At 42.2% G+C, this 16,992-nt stretch overlaps 2 pseudogenes; one reads left to right on the top strand and one right to left on the bottom strand.

Annotated features, from left to right (window-relative positions):
- LOC112635008 overlaps positions 1-12,710 on the bottom strand; it is a 39,988-nt pseudogene extending 27,278 nt beyond the window's left edge.
- A 1,795-nt stretch (positions 12,711-14,505) lies between these two features.
- On the top strand, positions 14,506-15,871 carry LOC112635007 (annotated as a pseudogene).
- The last annotated feature ends 1,121 nt before the right edge of the window (positions 15,872-16,992 follow it).

The raw sequence follows: 16,992 nt of genomic DNA, 5'->3' as shown, positions 1-16,992 counted from the left end.
CCCAAACCTGCCACCCTGTGGTGCCTAACCCCTACACCCTCCTCAGTAAGATACCCTACGAACATAAGTGGTTTAGTGTGATAGATCTAAAAGATAGATTCTGAACATGTCCCCTAGACTTTAGGAGTAGGGACCTCTTTGCCTTTGAATGGGAAAATCCCATGAATGGGAGAAAACAACAGTACCACTAGACTGTACTGCCACAAGGTTTTACAGAAGCCCCACATTTATTTAGTCAAGTCTTAAGTCCTGGAGGAAATCCAACCTTCCAGGGGAACCCAGTTATTACAATATGTGGATGATCTTTTAATTTCTGGAGAGAGGAGAGCCAAGGTTTCAGAAACCACCATAAGCTTGCTTAATTTCCAAAAAGAAAGGGAATTGTGAGTCTTCAAGAACAAATTGCGGCATGTTAGGGGCCATTTTGAGCTTTAGGAAGTTTTAGGGGTATCTGGTTACCTTGGTAAGCCAAGGGGCTGAGCTGCCCCTTTTCTCCCAAGGTTCTCCACGGAAAAAAGTGTACAGAAGACAATGGGGAAGAAAATGCCATGTTACAGTTAGCTGGACTTGTGCTGAAACTCCTGTGTGGCTCTTTTTGGTAAGCTGGGGTGATTACTAGCAAGATGGCCTAATAGGAACAGCTCTGGTCTACAGCTCCCAGCAAGATCATCGCAGAGGGCAGGTGATTTCTGAATTTCCAACTGAGGCACCCAGTTCATCTCATTAGGACTGGTTGGACAGTGGATGCCGGCCACCCGTGGAAGGCAATCTGAAGGGCATCACCTCACCCAGGGACAAGGAGTTGAGGAATCGTCTTTCCTACCCAAGGTAAGTTGTGAGCATCTGAGCCTGTGGAACTCTGACACAGATACTGCACTTGTTCCATGGTCTTTGCAACTTGCAAACCAGGAAATTCCCTCCAGTGCCTATGCAACCAGGGTCCTGGGTTTCAAGCACAAAACTCAGCAGCCATTTGGGGAGACACCAAACTAGCTGTAGGAGTTCCTTTTTTTCATATGCCAGTGGTATCTGCAATGCCAGTGAGACAGAACCATTCACTTCCCTAGAAAGGAGTACTGAAGCCAGGGAGCCAAGTGGTCAGGCTCGGTGGGTCCCACCCCCACAGAACCCAGCAAACTAAGATCCACTGGCTTGAAATTATTGATGCCACCACAGCAGCAACCTGAGATAGACCTGGAAGTTCAAGCTTGGTGGGGGGAGGGACATCCGCAATTGCTGAGGCTTCAGTACGCAGTTTTCTGCTCACAGTGTAAACAAAGCTGTTGGGAAGTTTGAGCGGGGCAGAGCCCACTGCAGCTCAGCAAGGCCACTGCTGCCAGACTGCCTCTCTAGATTCCTCCTCTCTGGGCAGGGCAACTCTGAAAAAAAAAGGCAGCAGCCCCAGTCAGGGGATTATAGATAAAACTCCCATCTCCCTGGGACAGAGCACCTAAGGAAAGGGGAGACTGTGGGCAAAGTTTCAGCAGACTTAAATGTTCCTGCCTGACAGCTCTGAAGAGAGCAGCAGACCTCCCAGCAAAGCGTTCGAGCTCTGCTAAGGGTCAGACTGACTCCTCAAGTGGACTTCTGACCCCCATGTATCCTGACTGGGAAACACCTCCCAGTAGGGGCCAACAGACACCTCATACAAGAGCTCTGGCTGGTATCTGGCAGGTGCCCTTCTGGGATGAAGCTTCCAGAAGAAAGATCAGGAAGCAATCTTTGCTGTTCCGCAGCCTCTGCTGGTGATGCCCAGGCAAACAGGGTCAGGAGTGGGCCTCCAGCAAACTCCATCACACTGGTAGCAGAGGGGCCTGACTGTCAGAAGGAAAACTAACAAACAGAAAGAAACACTACATCCACTCAGAGACCACATTCGAAGGTCACCAACATCAAAGACCAAAGGTAGATAAATCCACAAAGATGGAGAGAAACCAGCACAAAAACACTGAAAATTCCAAAAACAAGAATGCCTCTTCTCCTCCAAAGGATCACAACTCCTCACCAGCAAGGGAACAAAACTGACCAGAGAATGAGTTTGATAAATTGACAGAAGTAGGCTCTGGAAGGTGGGTAGTAACAAACTCCTCCAAGATAAAGGAGCATGTTCTAATCCAATGCATGGAAGCTAAGAACCTTGAAAAAAGGTTAGACAAATTGCTAACTAGAATAACCAGTGTAGAGAAGAACATAAATGACCTAATGGAGCTGAAAAACACAGCACAAGAATTTCGTGAAGCATACACAAGTTTCAATAGCCAAATCGATCAAGAGGAAGAAAGAATATCAGTGATTGAAGATCAACTTAATGAAATAAAGCATGAAGACAAGATTAGAGAAAAAAGAATGAAAAGGAATGAACAAAACCTCCAAGAAATATGGGACTATGTGAAAAGACCAAATCTACATTTGACTGGTGTACCTGAAAGTGACAAGGAGAATAAAATCAAGTTGGAAAACATTCTTCAGCATGTTATCCAGAAGAACTTCCCCAACCTAGCAAGACAGGCCAACATTCAAATTCAGGAAATACAGAGAACACCACAGAGATACTCCTTGAGAAGAGCAACCCCAAGACACATAATCATCAGATTCACCAAGGTTGAAATGAAGGAAAAAATGTTAAGCGCAACCAGACAGAAAGGTCGAGTTACCCACAAAGTGAAGCCCATCAGACTAACAGCAGATCTCTCAGCAGAAACCCTACAAGCCAGAAGAGTGGAGGCCAATATTCAACATTCTTAAAGAAAATAATTTTCAACCCAGAATTTCATATCCAGCCAAACTGAGCTTCATAAGTGAAGGAGAAATAAAATCCTTTACAGACAAGCAAATGCAGAGAGATTTTGTCACCACCAGGCTTGCCTTACAAGAGCTCCTGAAGGAAGCACCAAACGTGGAAAGGAACAACCGATACCAGCCACTGCAAAAACACACCAAATTGTAAAGAACATCAACACTATGAAGAAACTGCATCAACTAACGGGAAAAACAACCAGCTAGCATCATAATGACAGGATCAAATTCACACATAACAATATTAACCTTAAATGTAAATGAGCTAAATGCTCCAATTAAAAGACATAGACTGACAAATTGGATAAAGAGTCAAGACCCATCAGTGTGCTGTATTCAGGAGACCCATTTCATGTGCAAAGACACACATAGGTTCAAAATAAAGGCATGGAGGAATATTTACCAAGCAAATGGAAAGCAGAAAAAAGCAAAGGTTGCAATCCTACTCTCTGATGAAACAGACTGTAAATTAACAGATCAAAAGAGACAAAGAAGGGCATTACATAATGATAAAGGGATCAATCCAGTAAGAAGAGCTAACTATCCTAAATATATATGCACCCAATACAGGAGCACCCAGATTCATAAAGCAAGTCCTTAGAGACCTACAAAGGGACTTAGACTCCCACACAATAATAGTGGGAGACTTTAACAGGCACTGTCGATATTAGATCAATGAGACAGAAAATTAACAAGGATATTCAGGACTTGAACTCAGCTCTGTACCAAGCAGACCTAATACACATCTACAGAACTCTCCACCCCAAATCAACAGAATATACATTCTTCTCAGCACCTCATCACACTCATTCTAAAATTGACCACATAATTGGAAGTAAAACACTCCTCAGCAAATGCAAAAGAATGGAAATCATAACAAACAATCTCTCAGACCCACAGTGCAATCAAATTAGAATTCAGGATTAAGAAACTAACTCAAAACTGCACAACTACATGGAAACTGAACAATCTGCTTCTGAATGACTACTGGCTAAATAACATAATAATGGCAGGAACAAAGATGTTCTTTGAAACTAATGAGAATGAAGACACAATGGACCAGAATCTCTGGGAAACATTTTAAGCAGTGTGTAGAAATTTATAGCACTAAATGCCCACAAGAGAAAGCAGGAAAGATCTAAAATTGACACGCTAATATCAAAATTAAAAGAACTACAGAAGCAACAGCAAACAAATTCAAAATCTAGCAGAAGACAAGAAAGTTAACTAAGATCAGCGCAGAACTGAAAAAGGTAGAGACATGACACAAGAAACCCTTCAAAAAATCAATGAATCCAGGAGCTGATTTTTTGAAAAGATCAACAAAATAGACCACTAGCCAGACTAATAGAGAAAAGAGACAAGAATCAAACAGATACAATAAAAAATGATATAGGGGATATCACCACTGATCCCACAGAAATACAAACTATCATCAGAGAATACTATAAACACCTCTATGCAAATAAACTAGGAAATCTAGAAGAAATGGTTAAATTCCTGGACACATACACCCTCCCAAGTTTAAACCAGAAAGAACTCGAATCCCTGAATAAACCAATAACAAGTTCTGAAATTGAGGCAGTAATTAATAGTCTACCAACCAAAAAAGTCCAGGACCAGATGGATTCACAGCCAGATTCTACCAGAGGTACAAAGAAGAGCTGATACCATTTCTTCTGAAACTATTTCAATCAATAGAAAAAGAGGTAAGCCTCCCTAACGTATTTTATGAGGCCAGCATCATCCTGATACCAAAACCTGGCAGAGACACAACAAAAAAGAAAAGTTCAGGTCAATATCCCTGATGAACATCAATGCAAAAATCCTCAATAAAATACTGGCAAACCAAATCCAACAGCACATCAAAAAGCTTATCCACCATGATCAAGTTGGCTTCATTCCTTGGATGCAAGGCTGGTTCAACATATGCAAATCAATAAATGTAATCCATCACATAAACAGAAACAATGACAAAAACCACAAGATTATCTCGATAGATGCAGAAAAGGTCTTTGACAAAATTTAACACCCCTTCATGCTAAAAACTCTCAATAAACTAGGTATTGATGGAGCGTATCTCAAAATAATAAGAGCTATTTATTACAAACTCACAGCCAATATAATACTAAACGGGCAAAAACTGGAAGCATTCCCTTTGAAAACCAACACAAGACAAGGATGCCCTCTCTCACCAATCCTATTCAACATAGTAGTGGAAGTTCTGTCCAGGGAAATCAGGCAAGAGAAAGAAATAAAGGGTATTAATAGGAGGAGAGGAAGTCAAATTGTCTCTGTTTGCAGATGACATGATTGTATATTTAGAAAACCCCATTGTCTCAGCCCAAAATCTCCTTAAGCTGATAAGCAACTTCAGCAAAGTCTCAAGATACAAAATCTATGTGCAAAAATCACAAGTATTCCAATACACCAACAGACAAACAGAGAGCCAAATCATGAGTGAACTCCCATTCACAATTGCTACAAAGTGAATAAAATACCTGGGAATACAATTTACAAGGAATGTAAAGGACCTCTTCAAAGAGAACTACAAACCACTGCTCAGGGAAATAAGAGAGGACACAAACAAGTGGAAAAATGATCCATGCTAATGGATAGGAAGAATCAATATTGTAAAAATTGCCATAATTCCCAAAGTAATTTATAGATTCAATGCTATCCCCATAAATCTACCAATGACTTTCTTCACAGAACTGGAAAAAACTACTTTAAACTTCATATGGAACCAACAAAGAGCCCGCATAACCAAGACAATCCTGGGCAAGAAGAACAAAGCTGGAGGCATCATGCTACTTGACTACAAACTACAGGCTGCAGTAACCAAAACAGCATGGTGCTGGTACCAAAAACAGATATACAGACCAATGGAACAGAACAGAACAGAGGCCTCAGAAATAACACCACACATCTACAACCATCTGATCTTTGACAAACCTGACAAAAACAAGAAATGGGGAAAGGATTCCCTATTTAATAAATGGTGTTAGGAAAACTGGCTAACCATATGCAGAAAACTGAAACTGGACCCCTTCCTTACACCTTATACAAAAATCAACTCAAGATTGATCAAAGGCTTAACCATAAGATCTAGTGCCACAAAAATTCTAGAAGAAAACATGGGCAATACCAATCAGGACATAGACATGGGCAAAGACTTCATGTTTAAAACACCAAAAGCAATGACAACAAAAGCCAAAATTGACAAATGGAATCTAATTAAACTAAAGAGCTTCTGCACAGCAAAAGAAACTATCATCAGAGTGAACAGGCAACCTACAGAATGAGAGAAAATTTTTGTAATATATCCTTCTGACAAAGGGCTAATGTCCAAAATCTACAAAGAACTTCAACAAATTTACAAGAAAAAGAAACCCCATCAAAAAGTGGGCAAAGGATATATGAATAGACACTTCTCAAAAGAAGACATTTATGCAGCCAACAGACATATGAAATAGTGTTCATCATCACTGATCATTAGAGAAATGCAAATCAAAACCACAATGAGACACCATCTCACACCAGTTAGAATGGCAATCATTAAAAAGTCAATAAACAACAGATGCTGGAGAGGATGTGGAGAAATAGGAATGTTTTTACACTGTTGGTAGGAGTGTAAATTAGTTCAACCATTGTAGAAGATAGTGTGCTGATTCCTCAAGGATCTAGAACTAGAAATACCATTTGACCCAGCCATCCCATTACTGGGTAAAGGATTATAAATTGTGCTACTATAAAGACACACGCACATGTATGTTTACTGCAGCACCCATTCACAATAACAAAGACTTGGAACCAACCCAAATATCCATCAATAACAGACTAGATAAAGAAAATGTGGCACATATGCACCATGGAATACTATGCAGTCATAAAAAAGGATGAGTTCATGTCCTTTCCAGGGACACGGATGAAGCTGGACACCATCATTCTCAGCAAACTGTCACAAGAACAGAAAACCAAACACCAAATGTTCTCACTCATAGGTGGGAGTAGAACAATGAGAACACAAGGACATGTGGAGGTGAACATCACACACTGGGGCCTGTCTGTGGAGTGGGGGCCTATGGGAGGGGTAACATTAGGAGAAATACCTAATGTAGGTGATGGGTTGATAGGTGCAGCAAACCACTATGGCATGTGTATACCTATGTAATAAAATCACACGTTCGCACACATACCGTAGAACTTAAAGTACAATAATAATAATAATAATAAAAAAGAACAAATTGCAATTTATAGAAAAAGAAGTTAAATATTTAGGATACCCGATTAGTGAAGGAAAGTGGAAAATAAACCCAGAAAGAATATCAGGAATAGTGGCTCTGCCTTTGTCTAAAACAAAGAGAGAACTCCAAAAAATGTTAGGTTTAACTGGCTACTGTAGGTGCAGGCCCTCATGACATCCCCAATCCTAGCCCTCCTATTTTTAGAGAAACCAGTCCATCTGTTTGTAATGGTAGACCAGGGTGTTGTCCTTGGGGTGCTCACTCAAACCTGGGGAGGGAAGAGGCAATCTGTTGTTTTTGTCCCCAGGCTTCTTGATTCTGACTCTCAAGGGTGGCCCTAATGTGTGCAAGCAGTACCTGTCACAGCCCCACTGGCAGAGGAAAGTCGAAAGCTAATCTTTGGTGGGGCCCTAATAGTGAGCACCCCACATCAGGTCAGGAATATATTAAATAAAAAATCTGGGAGATGGTTAATGGGTTCTCATATTCTAAAATATGAAGTCATATTACTAGAAAAAGATAATTTGGTTGTAACAACAGATACTTGCCTGAATCCAGCCAGTTTCCTATGGGAAGGAGAGGAGAACAAAGAGGCATGAGACCATAACTGCTTAGACATCATAGAATGCCAAACCAAAGTTAGACCAGACCTTAGAGAAGCTCCACTACATGATGGGATTAGGTTGTTTGTGGATAGGTCATCCCAAGTGACAGATGACAAGATACATAATAGTTATGCTGTCATTGATGGAAATGAACACTCCCTATGTGAGGAAGGTAGATTACCTAATGGCTGGTTGGCCCAAACCTGTGAATTATATGCTCTTAACCAGGCCCTAAAGCTCCTTGAAGGCCAAGAAGGCACTGTATATACTGACTCTAAATATGCCTTTGGGATGGTACACACTTTTGGAGAAAATCTATACAGAGCAGGGCTTAAGAAATTGCAAGGGAAAGGAACAGATACATGGGAAACTAGTCAGCAGGTCTTAAAGAGACTTCTGCTTTCAGCAGAGATAGCCATAGTTCATTTAAGTGGCCATGAGAAAGGGAACGCTATGGAAGCTGTAGGGAACAGGCTTGCTGATTAAGCTGCCAAACAAGCCTCTCTGCAGGAAGAAATTAGGCTATTTAACCTAATTCCAGACATCCTGAAGTTAATACTAAGGTCCCAATTCACTAGAGAAGAGAAAGAGAAACTAGGCAAGATAGGGGCCGCTCAGACTGAAAATGGAAGGTGGGTACTTCCTGATGGGAGAGAAATGATAAGTAAACCCCAGATGAGAGAACTAATGTCTATGTTACACAAACGGAGTCACTGGGGACCCCAGGCTCTGTGTGATGTAATGCTTAAGAATTATGGATGTATAGAGATTTACACCCTCACTAAACAACTATGTAGAAGCTGTGTAACTTGTCAAAGAGTAAACAAAAAGGTGATTAGAAAACAGGCCTTTGGAGGAAGACCTCCTGGACTAAGACCATTTCAGAGCATTCAAGTAGATTTCACAGAAATGTCCAAGGTAGGAAGACTAAAGTATTTTTTGGTGATCATAGATCACCTTTCCAGCTGGGTGGAAGCCTTTCCCTTTCTGACAGCGACTGCTTGGAATGTGGTAAAAATAATATTAGAACAGAGTTTACCTAGATTTGGCCTGGTGGAAAATACTGATTTGGACAATAGAAACCACTTTACCTCAAGGATGCTAAGGGGAATTATGGAAGGTTTACACATTAGATGGGATTATCACACCCCTTGGCATCTCCCTTCCTCTGGAAAGGTAGAGGGAATGAATCAAACTCTCAAAAAGCATATTACCAAACTAATCTTAGAAACGAAAATGCCTTGGAGCAAATGTCTCCCAATAGCACTCCTTAGGATTAGGACAGCCCCAAGAAAATACTTGGGATTGTCTCCCTATGAGTTATTATATGGGTTCCCTTGTTTGGACAGAGCTACAGATCTTCCTACTAGGGAAACCAAGGACCAATTCTTAAGGAATTATATACTGGCCATACTCTCCATCCTGTCATCCCTTAGGTTAAAAGGACTTCTGACTGAAATTCCACCTCTTGAGTTCATGACTCACCACTCCCAGGCTGGTGACACAGTGCTAATTAAGACTTGAAAAAAAGACAAGATCCACCCAAGTTGGGAGAGTCCCTATCAAGTGCTCCTGACCATGAAAACAGATATGCAAACAGCTGAACAAAAGTGGACTCACTTTACTCAAGTCAAGGAACTGGTAAAAACAAACAAACAAACTAACAAAAAACAGAAGGGAGATTTAAAAAAAAAAATGGGAGGCAGGGCAGGGTGACTCATACATGTAATCTCAGCACTTTGGTAGGCCGAGGTGGGTGGATCACTTGAGGTCAGGAGTTTGAGACCAGCCTGGCCAACATGGTGAAACCCTGTCTCTATTGAAAATATAAAACTTAGCCGGCATGGTGGTATATGCCTATAATTTCAGCTATTCAGGAGGCTGAGGTAGAAGAATCACTTGAACCTGGGAGGTGAAGTTTGCAGGGAGCCAAGATCACACCACTGCACTCCAGCCTGAACAACAGAGCAAGGCCCCACTTAAAAAAAAAAAAAAAAAGAAGAAGAAGAAAAGAAAACCAATGCAAAGTGCATGGGTCACCCAAGGAAACCTTAAAGTTAACTCTGAGAAAAACCTAAAAAGAAAACATGAGCTGGCCTTATCTCTGGAAGTCAGTATGGCTGGGATGGGTTACTATACAAAGAGCAGAAGGTCAAAATGGAAATTGGCAGGGGACTCCTCCATACCCAATCAGGTTAGTGGTTAATGTGACCAAGACAGTAGCACCCCACACTATAAGATTTGATGCCTGCCAGGTTTTATCTCACGGTAATTTAGAAAACCAGAGACAGCTCTTGCAGGTGGATAAATATATTTGTTCTGAACAAGATACAGCTTATGACAGGGCATCACCCTGCCCCAGCTGGAATGATGTATGATGGACTACCAAATTTCATGGTTGGACAATAAACATGAGGTGGGTAACACTGAGCTGGAGACCCTTGAAGAATAAACTACATCTGTCCAAGGGCTCCCCACCAAATAACTGCTGGAATATAGAATGAAATCCTACACTTATCACCATTGACAATCCAGCCATTCTAGACCAAGAACCAAACGTACTGTCTCGAGTATATGGTTAGGGGCAGACATCACAAGAAAAGACCCCATAGGGTGATTTGTTCTCAAACTGATCGAGAACTTGACCAACCCCATTTGCCTGGGCCTACTCCAACCCCAGACCCTAACAAACACTTTAATCCACCAAATAATGACCCTAAAAGAGTAGAAATAATTGAAGTAAAGGATTCCTTAGAAACCTAAGAATTTGAGACTTGTAAGAAAATCCAAGCAAATCTTAGAAATTGAGACAGAGAACAGAGATGTGAATGCCTGGGTCAAATGGCTCGAATTTTTGGTATAGACACTCAACAAGAGCATCTACTACACGTGTGCTGTGGGAGGACCTCAGGCACAGGTGTTTCTGTTTTCCCTAGCCTGGGATATTGATCCTGAAGAAATGTGTTGCATGTTGGCTCCTGTGGGGAAAAGAAAGAGAGATCAGCCTGTTACTGTGTCTATATAGAAAGAAGTAGACATAAGAGACTCCATTTTGTTCTGTATTTGAGATGCTGTTAATCTGTGACCCTATCCCCAACCTTGTCCTTGCAAGAGACATGTGCTGTGGTGACTCAAGGTTTAATGGATTTTGGGCTGTGCAGGACGTGTCTTTGTTAAACAAGTGCCTGAAGGCAGCTTGCTGGTTAAAAATCCTGCCCGTCCCTGGGCAATGGAACACCTCGGTGTAAAACCCATGGAACACCTCGGTGTAAAACCCGATTGTATGCTCTGTTTGCTGAGATAGGAGAAAACCACCTTATGGCATAAGGTGGGACTTGCTGGCGGGATTTGCTGGCCGTAATGCTGCTAAGAGGTTTATGGAGATGTTTGCATATGCGTATCAAGGCACAGCATTTTCCTTTGAACTTATTCATGTCACAGAGATCTTTATCCATATGTCTTACTGCTAATTTTCTCCCTAAAATGATCCTATTGTCCTGCCACTCCCTTATCTTTAAGATGGTAAAGATAATTATCAATAAATACTGAGGGAACTCAGAGACCGGTGTGGCGTGGGTCCTCTGTATGCTGAGCGCCGGTCCCCTGGGCCCACTTTTTCTTTATACTTTGTCTCTGTGTCTCATTTCTTTTCTCAAGTCTCTCGTTCCACCTAACGAGAAACGCCCACAGGTGTGGAGGGGTAGGCCACCCCTTCAGGCTCCATACCAGGACAAGAATGCATGGGGAAATGAGGTTCATAGGAGTCTGTCATTGATCTTTCCGACATTGTGGAGATCAGATTCCAGAGCAATCCCCTCCTTCTCTATAGGGAATATCAACCACTCCTCTTGCCTCTTTAGGCAGGGGCAGAGTTCATTAAGCCTGTAGGAGAACTCTTGACTTGTACCCACATCCTAAACATCACTGGTAAGTCAGGCAATGGCAATTACTCAGCTCTTATATACCCTGGGCTGATGTCTGATGGTATTATGGGAACAGGAACCTTGGTAACCTGTTACCATCTAATTGGACCAGGACTGGGGCTTTAGTTCAATTGGCCATTCCCTTCACCCTGGCATTCCATAAAATACCTGAAAATACACAAGGCCATTGAAACCAGAGAGACTTGACAATTCTTTTTTTCTCATAAAAATATTATATTTTTCAGAAGAAATATTACATATAATACATTGAAAATCACTCATTGCTTTTTCTTCTTTTTTCCATGAATGTGTAGGTGTTTGAGTCTCTTGTATTTCTTCTTTTATACAAGATATGGGCTGTTTGAAAACTATTTCATTATCTTTATCATCATCATTCATTTCAGCCACTTCAAATTTTTGTCTCTCCAAAAATGTTGGTGTAAAAACTGGTATGGGGCCCTGGCTATCCACAGTCTTCTCAGAAGTGTCAAGAGTGCCTAAAACCTTTCTCTTCTTTCATAAAACCTGGCCTTTTGTAGATGTCTGATGATTAGTTTTTAAAATACTTTCTGTTTTCTGTAAAACCAAAGAAGGAAAATCATAATCAATTCCTTTTTAGCTCATTTCTTCCTGAGTAATCTTTCTTTCTTTTTAAATCATTCCTCCATCCGTAGCTTTTGTGTTAGTGTCCAATTCTGATTATACCATTTCACTGATGGATATGATGGCTGCTTAAATGGAACATTCCAGTCTTTAAAGATTTCTTTATGTACTTTTTCAGGTGGCATATAATGACACTCCACGAGTCTTTCACCAAACAGGTAGTTGTTCATTGTTTCAGCAACCATCTTGGCAACATCCTCAAACTCAAACTTCACAGATGCAGAGCCTTTGCTATTTCCAGTCCTTTTACTTCTGAACAGTCTGAACCATGTAACAGTGCCAAACTAGGAGAAATACGAAAAGATCTGGGTTTCATTAAGTAGGTGGCACACAAAGACGACTGCAGGAGTAAGTTGTTCTTGTTCTTTTCGCTGGGTTGTGCGCTTGCGAACCTGTACCACCTCCTTTTGAAACTCGACATCTTCCTGTGGGTTAAGTGACAGGATTGGCCCAGCTGGGACAGAAAATGCTGCCATGCCAAAAGTGGCCATCACTAATTCCATGAGGCACTCCTGGAAATGTCAGGTTCTCAGCTCCCTGACAAATTTTTCTTATCATAATATATATGTTGACTTAATAGGAGTCCCTAGAGGAGGTGCTTAATGAATTTAAGGCCTGAAATCAAACAGCTGCTGGGTTTCATGATCAACTATTAATAAAAATGTAGATTGGATTAATTCTATTTATTATTATCAACAGAGATTCATCAATTATACTTGGGACATCCTCAAAGGGGTGGCTAGCCAGTTACATGCCACCAGCTGAATGGCCTGGGAAAAGAGGCTTGAACTAGACATGATACTAGCAGATAAAGGGGGCATTATGTGTTATGCTGGGTGGGAAATGTATTTTCATTCCCAAGAATACTGCTCCAGATTGAACTATTGCAAAAGCATTACAAGGACTGAAAACTCTTTCCAACTGGAAGAAAATGCTGGAATTGATGATCGATTTACTGGTTGGCTAGAAGGTTGGTTTGGGAAACGGAAAGGTGTGGTAGCTTCAATCCTTACATCTCTAATAATTGTAGCAGGGGCATTAACAGCAGTGGGATGCTACATTATCCCTTGTTTAAGGGGACTAGCACAAAGGTTAATTGGAACAGCTATTAACAAACAAATGCCCATGACCTATCAGCAAAATAATTTACTGTTGTTAGACACTTAACCAGACTATGAAAAAGAAAGTAAAGTAGTCCTAAAATGATTTGAGGACCAAAGGACCTAAAGATTAAAGTAAAAATAAGACCAAAAGCTAAGAAAGAAGAAAGAAGGAAGGAAGAAGGAGAGAAAGAGAGACAGAGAAAGAGAAGAAAAGAAAAGGGAACTTGTAAGAAAACATTTTAATGGTCCATTTTCAAGGCATGCTAGATCTAAGTACTGGCAGTCAGCCTAGGGATGTGACAAACTGCACTGCTTATGCATGAAGGAAGTCATAATAAGCAACCAGAAGGTAGAGGAAGGTCAGCCCATAAAAGGGAATAAAGTTTTGTTATTCGGAAATCAAAACTTAAGCAAGGAAGGGGACCAGGGTATGACCCTATAAGGAGATAGTGAAACTTAGGTGACATCTGGGAAGACTGTAACCCAATAGTACTCGACTAATGAGGAACTGGGGGAGGGACTTGTGTGCTAGGAAATAAATTGCCTGCTGTAACTGCCCTGGGTGTGCCTGCCTACCAGATACCTGATCTTGCAAGACTGCTATTAAAAGTTTCACTCCCACCTGGTGCAGTGGCTCATGCCTGTAATCCCAGCACTTTGGGAGGCCAAGGTGGGCAGATCACTTGAGGTCAGGAGTTCAAGACCAGCCTGGCCAATATGGTGAAACCTCGTGTCTACTAAAAATACCCAAAAATTAGCCAGATATTGTGGCATGTACCTGTAATCCCAACTACTCAGGAGGTTGAGGCAGGAGAATTGCTTAAACCCAGGAAGTGGAGGCTGCAGTGAGCCAAGGTCATGCCACTGCACTCCAGCCTTGGCAACAGAGCAAGACTCCATCTTAAAAAATAAAAAGTCTCACTTCCACTGTTCATGTCTCTTCTTTGGGTTTGGATGGGTGAATGTGTTTCTCACAAGAGCAAATAGACAATGTTCAGAATGGGAGAAGATATCTGCAAACCCTGTCTGACAAATACATGACATCCAGAAAACAGGGAACTTAAATCAACAAGCCAAAAACAATCCCATTAAAAAACAGGCAAAGGTCTTCTCCCTCCTCTCACTTGTCCTCCTCTCCCGGTTGCCACCACAGTGGTGGCTGCCAGGTATGGTGTCCATGGGCTGGTTGGTTTGTCTCTCACCATTTGTGTCTGTGCCATTGAATTGACTGCCCTGGCTGAGCTGGATCAAACCGCCCTGGCTGAGTTTGGTGACCTGCCTGCACCTCTGGCAGTCCAACAGTGGGGAACGGAGTGGCCAGCGCCAGTGAAGAAGATCTGGCCACAGCCTTCTTGGCACAGCAGGAGAGTGAAATTGCAGGCATCAAGAATGACAAGGCTGGGCCAGGCGTGGTGGCTCACACCTGAAATTCCAGCACTTCGGGAGGCCGAGGCAGGTGGATCACCTGAGGCCAGGAGTTTGAGAACAGCCTGGCCAACATGGTGAAACCCCGTCTCTACTAAAAATACAAAAGAAAAATTAGCTGGGTGAGGTGGTGGGTGCCTATAATCCCTGCTACTCAGGAGGCTGAGGCAGAAGAATTGCTTGAACCTGGGAGGTGGAGGCTGCCGTGAGCCAAGATCATGCAACGGCACTCCAGCCTGGGCAACAAGAGTAAAATTCTGTCTCAAAAAAGAAAAAGAAAAAGAATGACGAGGTCAGCCAGATACAGTGGCCCATGCCTGTAATCCCAGCACTTTGTGAGGCCAAGGTGGGCAGATCACCTGAGGTCAGGATTTCAAGACTAGCCTGGCCAAAATGGTGAAACCCCGTCTCTGCTAAAAATACACAAAAAAATTAGCTGGATGTAGTGGAGCACTCCTGTATTCCCAGCTACTTAGGAGGCTGAGAAAGGAGAATCACTTGAACACAGGTGGCAGAGATTGCAGTAAGCTGAGACCGGGCCATTGTACTCCAGCCTGGGTAACAAGAGCAAAACTTTGTCTCAAAAAAAAAAAAAAGAATGACGAGGACTTCACCATCCTGGACGGTGGTGCCCCCAGGCCCCAGCCACATGGCAAGCTGCCTGGGGGTCCAGATGCTCTTGATGGAGTAATGAATGGCAAATACTACTAGGAGAGTAATGATCCAACAGACAGTTGTGCAGTATTTCACAAGTGGATAGATTGCAGTCAGAGCCTGAAAGTATCCGTAAATGGAGAGAAAAGCAAACGGAACACTTGGAAGCCCTTGATGCCAATTCTCAGGAGCACGAAGCAGAGTGGAAAGAAAAGGCAATAAAGAAGTTAGAGGTGTGATATGCAAGATAGGAGGAGCAGCTACAGAAAACGAAAACAAACAGGGCAGCAGAAGAAGCCTTTGTAAATGACATTGACCAGTTGTTCCCAGGCACTGAGTAGGAATGTGTGGCCTGTCTGTGTAACTTTAACCTCAAGTCCAGAAAGCAGGCCAAAGACATCTCACACAGGCACTCAGTCCTCATCTCCCTCAAGCAGGCCCTGCTGGTGCACTGAGGAGCCACCCTGTGGATACACTACATCTGCAATATCTTAATCCAACTCAGCGAAGCTCTTCATAGTCATTGGATTAATTATGTTGAGTTCTTTTGGACCAAATCTTTTTGTCTTTAAAGCTGATCATTGTTCATGATTGCATGTTTTCTTCAACTGTGTTCTACCCGGCATTCAGAGAGTAGGGGGAGTAGGAAGAAGAAGGGAGGGAAGCATCCCAACAGTAGCCTCAACCTGTGCTTTTGTGCATTATTTTGAGAATAAATTTCTGTTTCAAACTATTTAAAAAAAACAAAACAGGCAAAGGATGTGACACTTCCCAAAAGAAATCATACAAGTGGCCAACAAACCTATTAAAAATACTCAGCATCATTAATTTTCAGATAAATGCAAATCAAAACCACAATGAGATACTATCACATGAGTCAGAATGGTCATTATTAAAAGGTCAATAACCAACAGATGCTGGTGGCATTGTGGAGAAAGGGAATGCTTATGCACTGCTGGTGGGAATGTAAATTCATCCACTCTGGAAAGCAGTCTGGAGATTTCTCAAAAAACTTAAAACAGAGCTACCATGTGACTCAGCAATCCTGTTACTGTATATATACTCACACCATCCTGGCTAACACGGTGAAGCCCCGTCTCCACTAAACATACAAAAAAATTAGCTGGGCATGGTGACGGGTGCCTGTAGTCCCAGCTACGCAGGAGGCTGAGGCAGGAGAATGGCGTGAACCTGGGAGGCGGAGCTTGCAGTGAGCTGAGATTGCGCCACTGCACTCCAGCCTGGATGACAGAGTGAGACCCCACTTCAAAAAAAAAAAAAATATATATATATACACACACATAATTTTACCAAAAAGACACATGCGCTGGTATATTCATCCCTGTGCTATTCACAGTAGCAAAGACAAAGAATCAGCTCAGGTGCTCATCAATGGTAGTCAACGACAGATTAAATAAAGAAAGCGTAGTACATTGCTTTGCTGGCGCATGTGCTTGTGGGCAGAACTTGCCTCCACTTCCCTGTCAGTTCCTGTGTGGGCATGCACCCTGACATGCCACAGCTGCCGGCATGAGTGCACTGCACACCTTCAACACCCTGCTGTGCTGCTGTTACC

The sequence above is a fragment of the Theropithecus gelada genome, chromosome 11, assembly GCF_003255815.1.
Source record: "Theropithecus gelada isolate Dixy chromosome 11, Tgel_1.0, whole genome shotgun sequence".
Lineage (NCBI taxonomy): Eukaryota > Metazoa > Chordata > Mammalia > Primates > Cercopithecidae > Theropithecus > Theropithecus gelada.
Note: the sequence above shows the minus strand (reverse complement) of the source record. Positions and strands in the feature narration are given on the sequence as shown.